The sequence below is a fragment of the Leptodactylus fuscus genome, chromosome 9, assembly GCF_031893055.1.
Source record: "Leptodactylus fuscus isolate aLepFus1 chromosome 9, aLepFus1.hap2, whole genome shotgun sequence".
Taxonomy (NCBI): Eukaryota; Metazoa; Chordata; class Amphibia; order Anura; family Leptodactylidae; genus Leptodactylus; species Leptodactylus fuscus.
The window spans coordinates 28,834,201-28,842,764 of NC_134273.1; positions in this window are offsets into that span (position 1 = coordinate 28,834,201).

The window sequence follows — 8,564 nt, forward strand, 5'->3', positions numbered from 1 at the left end:
GGAGGGGGTCGGTCGAGGTCTTCGGCGTCGGTGTCGGTTGGGGGGGGGGCATGTCAAAAGTTCGCCACTGGGCCCCGCTATTCCTAGTTACGCCCAGGGCCGCCGATAGGCCAGTACTACTGGTACTGGCATCAGGGGCCCGGCAAAATTGAAAAATGGAGGGGGCCCGGTTTTGGCCCGCCACCGTGTGCCGGCCCCCTTGTGCCCGCAGCAGTCATTCAGGGCCGGCGTCAGCGCAGGGCATAGTCAGGCAAGTGCCGGGGTCCACAGAGCCTCTGGGGCCCCCCCGGCACTTGCCCGCCCCAGCACTTGCCGGTCCCAATTTCAACTCATCGGCGTCCGTCGGACGCCGATGAGCTGAATACATACGCGATTAAAGCAGGAGCTGTGACAGCTCAGCTCCTGCTTTAAACGCTGCTGCCCGGTTTCGGCGTGTGTAGGCGCGATGACGTCATCACATCGCGCCTACAATTATGTCAGTGGAGTGAGCAGAGAGAGGAGCGTCGGGGGAGCGATGGAAGAGGTAAGTGTAAGTGTTTGTTTTGTGTTTAACATTAAGATGGAACATAATGAAGGGGCCCATGAAACTGGGGGGCAAATGAAGGGGAGGGGGGGGAACGGCATGACACTGTGGAAGATGAAGGGGGGGGAATGTCATGACACTGGGGCAGATGAAGGGGGTGGGGAGAGAATGGCATGACACTGGGGCAGATGGAGGGGGGGAGAACAGCATGACACTGGGGCAGATGAAGGGGGGGAATGGCATGACACTGGGGCAGATGAAGGGGGTGGGGAGAGAACGGCATGACACTGGGGCAGATGAAGGGGGTGGGGAGAGAACGGCATGACACTGGGGCAGATGAAGGGGGTGGGGAGAGAACGGCATGACACTGGGGCAGATGAAGGGGGTGGGGAGAGAACGGCATGACACTGGGGCAGATGAAGAGGGGGAACGGCATGACACTGGGGCAGATGAAGGGGGGAACGGCACGACACTGGGGCAGATGAAGGGAGGGAACGGCATGACACTGGGGCAGATGAAGGGGGAAATGGCATGACACTGAGGAAGATGAAGGGGGGAGAATGGTATGACACTGGGGCAGATGAGGGGGAACAGCATGACAATGGGGCAGAGATGAGGGGACATGAAACTGTGTGCAGTTGAAAGGGGGAGACCAGCATGAAACTGGGGACAGAGATGGAGGGGGGGGGACATGAAACTGGGGGCATAGGAAGGGTGTATATGAAACTGGGGGAGAGATGGAGGGGAGACATATAATTTACGGGTGACTGTAGGAGGATTATGCTGTGTGGGAGCACATGAAAAATGAATGAGAATGGGCGGAGTCAACAGAAAAGTGGGCGGGGTTAAATTTTCTCATTTTCTCCCTCTCTCCTCTTCAAAAGTTGGGAGGTAATACATAATTGGTATGTCACAAAATAAAGTAGTTTTAAAATGGCGGGGGGGGGGGGGGGGGTCAAAATTCCTGATGGCGGCCCTGGTTACGCCACTGCTAAGGACAACATATGCAAGGAGTTTGTATGTTCTCCCATAATGGGCAAAATGGCAGTAAGACAACATCTGAACTTAAGGTATACATCAGTAGAAAAAAAAATCATATATCGGTCATAATGAATTAAGCTGTATCAAGCATATGTAACGCGTTTATCAAATTATGTAAAGACGATATCCAGGTCTGTGGACCTTAAATAGATCTGTAGATATTCTCCTACCTACAAACATCTTCAATTACACATAGACATACAGTATAATAACAATAGTAAAATCAAATATATACATAAATTAGCAACACCAATTTACTCAGGGACATGATGACATATAGCATGGGAGACTACCCAAAACAGAGCTAGGACCCCGATGCATCTTTTGTCTTATATCAAGACTTTGTACCAGACTTGACGACTGTTTAAGTCTTACTTTACACCACTTACTAGTTTTAGGCTGGGGCCCCACGGACAGGAAACGCCGCGCTAAAGCGCCGCGGGAACAACCATGGCGTGAACGCATTACGGTTCTTCCCGCAGCGCTTTGAACAGAAAGTTCACTGAGTTTTCCTCCACGGACTTTCTGTTACAATTATATCTACGGGATAACTGCTGCTGTTTCCGTAGATATAATTGACATGCTACGATTTTCCAAACCGCAACTGTTTTGGAAATCGCCGCGTGTCCGCGCTGTGATTTTTTTCCACAAAGTGGGCATGGGATTCGCATGAATCCCATCCACTTTGCAAGTCTCTGTAAAATGCCGCAATTTTTCTTGCGGCGTTTCCGGCCCGTGGAGCCCCGTCCTAAGGCTTAGTTTTTGACAGACTTTTGTGTTCTTCCCATTTCCAATAAGACCTGCCCACCTTTCCGATGAGGTACAGAAGCTGTTAGACGATAAGGCCCACGTTGCAGAAACACAGCTGTTTTAGTTGCAGATTTTGCTGAGGTTTTTTGAGACAAAGCCAGCAATGGATTGAGTAGAAAGTAAAAGTATAACAATTTCCTATATATTTCCCATTCCTTTTGGAGCCATTATTGGCTTTGGCTCAAAAACCGCAGCAAATCTGCAACAAAAAAAGCTGTGTTTCTGCAACGTGGGACCTCAGCCAAAAGTGTCTAAAACACATGAGGTGTAAAGTTTATCTGCCAGTTACTTGGCACAAGTAACTGCTCCAATGCCATAGGGGAAGAAAAGTCTGAAGTATCAGGAGAAAGGGCATGATATATGACTTTACCTTTCCACCTGCTGGTGACCTTCATGAATGTAAGTAATGTCATCTATCAGGTGTGTGACAACATACCAGCAGAATGAAAGATTCCTGCCGAATAGATCTGCCATGAAGTGAAAGTCTTATTCCAGTAATACAAAATTGTGTCTATTGTTTGACGCATCAGATTAAAGGATTAAAGGGCTCTTTCAGCTTCTTGTATAGAGAATGCATTCATTTTGGCTGACTCCATAGAACATCACAGCAGAGGACCATAGGCGAATTCAAGACAGAATTACTTTTTATACACCTTGAGCCTATGGCTCTTTGCATAAAAGTGAGGGGGCCCCAGGAGAGGTATTCAGGTTCTTCATTCCAGGGTAGAAATGTCTAGAGCCTGTGTGTTCTTCCCTGCTGTCAGTTGTAGAAGCAAATGGCAATATGATGGGGCCGATTTATTTATCCTAAGATTTTTGACAGGGCAAACTGCCCAGATTTATCACAGTGGCTGATGCTAGATCATAAATCTGGTGCATCTTTAGACAGTCTAGTGCATATTTCTACCACCTATTTGTTGGCGTAGTTCGTGATACAATTCTAGTGCACATTGTTGCATCTTAATCCCAGGTCCTTTACTACTAAACCACACTCCCATTACCTATGCCCCACCTAGTTGGAAAAACAGTTTATGGTTAAAGACACACATTGTGAAAATTCAGCTTTTTTGTTGCAGATTTTGTTGCAGTTTTTGAGCCAAAACCAGAAGTGAATTGAGCAAAAGGTACACATATAAGGGTGTGTTCAAACAGAGGAGTTTGCAGCGGATTTGGGGGCGTATTTCGCCTCCGAATCTGGAGCAGATTACTCCCATAATTCGGCTCCCATTGTTGTCAATGGGAGGCACAGATCACAGCAGGCTTGATCTTGCCATGGATTCTGTGGCTCTAGACTCCCTCCTGATTAGGCTGCTGATGCACTGCATCGGTATCTTGTCATGGCTAAACTGTGACAAAAGTGCCAGCGGTGGAAAATGCTGGCGGCAGAAAATGAAGAGGAAATACGTCTTCATTTTCTGCCATGTGAACATACCCTGCAAGCTTCCTATTAATTTCCTTTTCTATTTGTAGCCATTCTTGAATTTGACTAAAAAAAACTGCAACAAAATCTGCAACAAAAAATGCTGCATTTACATAATCCAGGGCTCAGCACTTTCTAATATTGTTTGTCAATCCTTAGAATAGGTCATCAATATTTGATCTGCGGGGTCCGACAGCTGAGGCTCTCCATGGATCAGCTGTGTTAGGACAGCATGGCTCGCAGTGATGTTCACATGTGCTGCTCGCTTCCCTTCAAAGTGTAGACCTCAACAGAACAGTGATGTAGTACTGACAGTCACTGCTACACTTTGTACAGCGAGAGCGGCTCTCGGCATGTAAACATTACTGGGAGCCACAATTTCCTCGAATAGCTGATCTGCGATCTATTATTCCTGCGGATATGTCATCAATGTTAGAAAATAGATAACCCTTTAAAACCATTTAAGACATTTGGCTCCAGAAATGTGCCAAGTAGAGATGAGCGAGTAGTATTCGATCGAATACCTCCCCGCCATAGATATCCATGTAAGCGGCCGAACACCAAGGGGTTAAGCGCATTGAATATTCGATGCGTTTAACCCCTAGGTGTTTGGCCGCTTACACGAATACCTATGGCGGGGAGATATTTGAACATGTATACCCTTCATCTGGAACCTAAAGTCCAACAAACAGATAACGTGCCGGTGTCATTGCAGGCATTGTCTTCTGTGTTGGTACCTATCAGTATTCTGGGTTTGCAGATGCATTTCACTAATCTGGCAAATTAACATTTCCCAGGCTCAATTCATCATAGGTGACTTTTCGCTGCACGGCAGGCGAGCATGTCTTTTCATTTGCAATAAGAAATGAATGTATGCTAGGATTTAATTAGCGCTGAATGATCTGTATTGGAGCTGCTGATTAAAGGTGGATGAGGCTGGGCTTGGATACCCGCAGGTTCCGATTCTATAGGTTCCAAAGTATAAAATCAGCTCTGGATATTATACTGGTGTTCACAAAGCATCTAGCATGCAAAGGTTACTGGTAGTGTTCTGATGGAAGGATTTTAGGGATTAAGTTTGTAAAAAACAAGCTTGTTAAAAAATTTCCAAAAACTAATCCCTAATCTTTAGAAGTCCAGTGGGCGGTCCCACTCAGTGATTGACAACTGGCTGTAATATGTACGCTCTTTTATGGAAGACTCACTGATAAGACTGGTCAATGGGCATCTATTGGTGGTGGGGTAGGCTTACTTCTGTCACCACAGTGCATTTTTCAGGCCATTCCATCGGTACCCTCACTCACGTTCTCCTCATTTGAAGTCCATGCTATCAGACTTTTTCGCCCACTCTCCTTACGGGTAGCTGTGATCTACCGTCCACCTGGCTCACCCTACCAATTTTTGGATCACTTTGCTTCTTGGCTTCCCCACTTTTTATCCAGTGACATTCCAACCCTCATCATGGATGACTTTAACATCCCTATTGACACCCCTCACTCCCCAGCTGCCTCACAGTTTCTCTCATTAACCACTTCTCTTGGTCTTTCACAATGTTCTTCTTCTGCCACACATGTAGGTGGAAACACGATTGATCTTGTCTTCCATCGACTCCTCACAGTTTCTAAATTTACTAACTCTGCTCTGCCCCTCTCTGATCATAACCTTCTGTCTCTCACCATCAGTGCCCTCTCCCCTTCACAAGATACACCTACCCAACACACATATAGGAACTTGCGTACTATCGACACCCAGCACCTCTTAGATACTCTACCATCCTCTCTGTCCCCCATCTCCTCAATCTCCTGTCCCAATCTGGCCACCAGTCACTATAATGAAACCCTTAAAAATGCATTGGATGAGGTGGCTCCCCCCTCCACTCGTAAAGTCCCACGTAGGAGGCAGCAGCCCTGGCACACGCCACAAACACAATTTCTTCAGCGCTGCTCTAGGTGTGCCGAACGTCTCTGGAGAAAATCACGCTCACCTGCAGATTTCCTCCACTTCAAGTTTATGCTTAAAACATATAGTTCTGCCCTTCACCTCGCCAAGCAAGACTATTTCACCGCCCTCATCTCTTCTCTCTCCAGCAATCCTAAAAGGCTTTTTGAAACTTTTCACTCCTTACTCACACCCAAGGTGCAGACGCCATTCACAGACCTTAGTGCTGATGACCTGGCCACGTATTTCCATGCTAAAATTGATAAGATCCGTCAGGAAATCACTGCCCAAGCCGCAGGTGGCATTGATCCCACCACCTACCATAGCAAGGATCCCCTCACCAACCGCACTTCAGACTGTCCATTCTCATCTTTTGAACCTGTTACAGAAGAGGAAGTCTCCCAACTACTTTCTTCATCTCGCCCTACAACCTGCAGCAGTGACCCCTTCCCCTCACACCTTCTCCAATCTCTGTCGCCTGCTGTCACTACTTACCTTACTAAAATATTTAACCTCTCTCTCTCTTCTGGAATCTTCCCATCCTCCTTCAAGCATGCTGTTATAACCCCACTATTGAAAAAACCCTCCCTGGACCCATCCTGTGCTGCTAACTATCGACCTGTCTCTAACCTCCCTTTCATCTCTAAACTCTTGGAACGCCTGGTCTATTCTCGTTTAATCTGCTATCTCTCTGCTAACTCTCTGCTTGACCCCTTACAATCTGGCTTCCGCGCTCTGCACTCTACTGAAACGGCTCTCACAAAAGTCTCCAATGATCTCCTAATGTCTAAATCCAATGGCGACTTCTCTCTTCTTATTCTTCTGGACCTCTCTGCAGCTTTTGACACTGTTGACCATCATCTCCTCCTCAATAGGCTCCGCTCAGTTGGTCTCAATGACACGGCGCTCTCCTGGTTCTCCTCTTATCTCTCAGACCGCACCTTCAGTGTATCATTTGCGGGCTCTGTTTCCTCCCCTCTTTCCCTTGCTGTTGGGGTTCCTCAGGGCTCGGTCCTAGGCCCCCTGCTCTTTTCTCTCTACACAGCCCCCATTGGACAAACCATTGCCAGATTTGGCTTCAGGTACCATCTTTATGCTGATGACACCCAATTATACACATCTTCCCGTGACATCACCCCTGCACTCATACAGAACACCAGTGACTGTCTCTCTGCTGTCTCAAATATCATGTCCTCTCTCTATCTGAAACTAAATCTCTCCAAGACTGAACTACTACTGTTTCCACCATCTAACAGATCTGTCCCTGATATATCCATTGCAGTCTCAGGCCTTACTATAACTCCTAGGCAGCAGGCCCGCTGCCTTGGGGTTATGTTTGACGCAGACCTTTCCTTCACCCGTCATGTTGAATCACTCGCACGTTCATGTCACCTCCACCTCAAAAACATCTCCAGAATACGCCCTTTCCTTACCAGAGATACACTAAAGACACTTATTGTCTCTCTGATTCATTCTCGCCTTGACTACTGTAACTCCTTACTAATCGGTCTTCCCCTTACTAAACTCTCCCCTCTACAATCTATTGTGAATGCAGCAGCCAGGCTCATCTATCAGGCTAGACGCTACAGTGATGCCTCTGGTCTGTGCCAGTCACTACATTGGCTGCCTATTCAATATAGAATAAAATATAAAGTTATCACACTCATCCACAAGGCTCTCCATAATGCCGCACCTCCCTACATTTCCTCCCTCATCTCTGTCTACCGCCCAACCCTTGCTCTCCGCTCACTCAATGACCTAACACTTACATCCTCTATTATCAGAACCTCCCATGCTCGTATACAAGACTTCTCCCGAGCTGCACCACTTCTCTGGAATGCTCTACCCCGGACAATCAGATTAACTCCCAATTTCTACAGTTTCAAATGCAAACTAAAGACGCATCTTTTCAGACAAGCCTATCACAATGTCTAACGTAAACCCTTAACCGTCCTCTGTCCCCGCTCCCACATTACCCCACATGATATGATGTCATCTCAGGATAACTTTATAGGTCCAAGCTCCATCCACATGTTACAGGACACGACTGGTGACGGCTCATAAAGTTTTATGTTTGTGTAATGACAGTCACCTCTATTACAGAAGTGTCTGACCCCTGTATAAGTAATGCCGCCCCTGCTACCTCTTGTGTCACCCCCTCTACCTCATAGATTGTAAGCTCTTGCGAGCAGGGCCCTCAGTCCCATTGTGTGAAATGATTCTCTTTGTAATGTATCTGTCTGTATTTTAACCCTACAAATTGTACAGCGCTGCGGAATATGTTGGCGCTATATAAATAAAATGTATTATTATTATTATATTATTATCTATAACCAGTACGAAAAGAAATTAAAGTGAGTGTATTAGAAAGGATAGTGACTGTACGTTTAATGTGACAGGTTCCCTTTGAGATTCTTGGCGACTGACATTCCTAATAGAAGATCATCAGAGTTTTTCCATAGGACAAAGTGAAGAGGACTAGTGACACAGTTTCCGACAAACATACTAGAATGTTCTTGTGACTTTTATATTTAGCTGATTGTGACTGATAGAGGAATCCGGTCAGACAAGTATTAGCTAAAATATGAAGTAACAATAGCAGCAGGTGTGTCAGTGAGAGGATGTGTCATCTACACTAGTTCACTTTCTTGCAGTTAATCTTTGTTCTTTTGTGTAGCACCCTCTGGAGTTACATAGAAGGATCTATCACCTCTCCCGAGTCCTGGCATGTCTATTTTAGAGAATAATTGTATTGTCTATAAAATATCAATTCAGGGGCATCTTTTATATCACCCTGTTTAGGAAGTTCCCCTTTTATTCCTCTTCGAAATG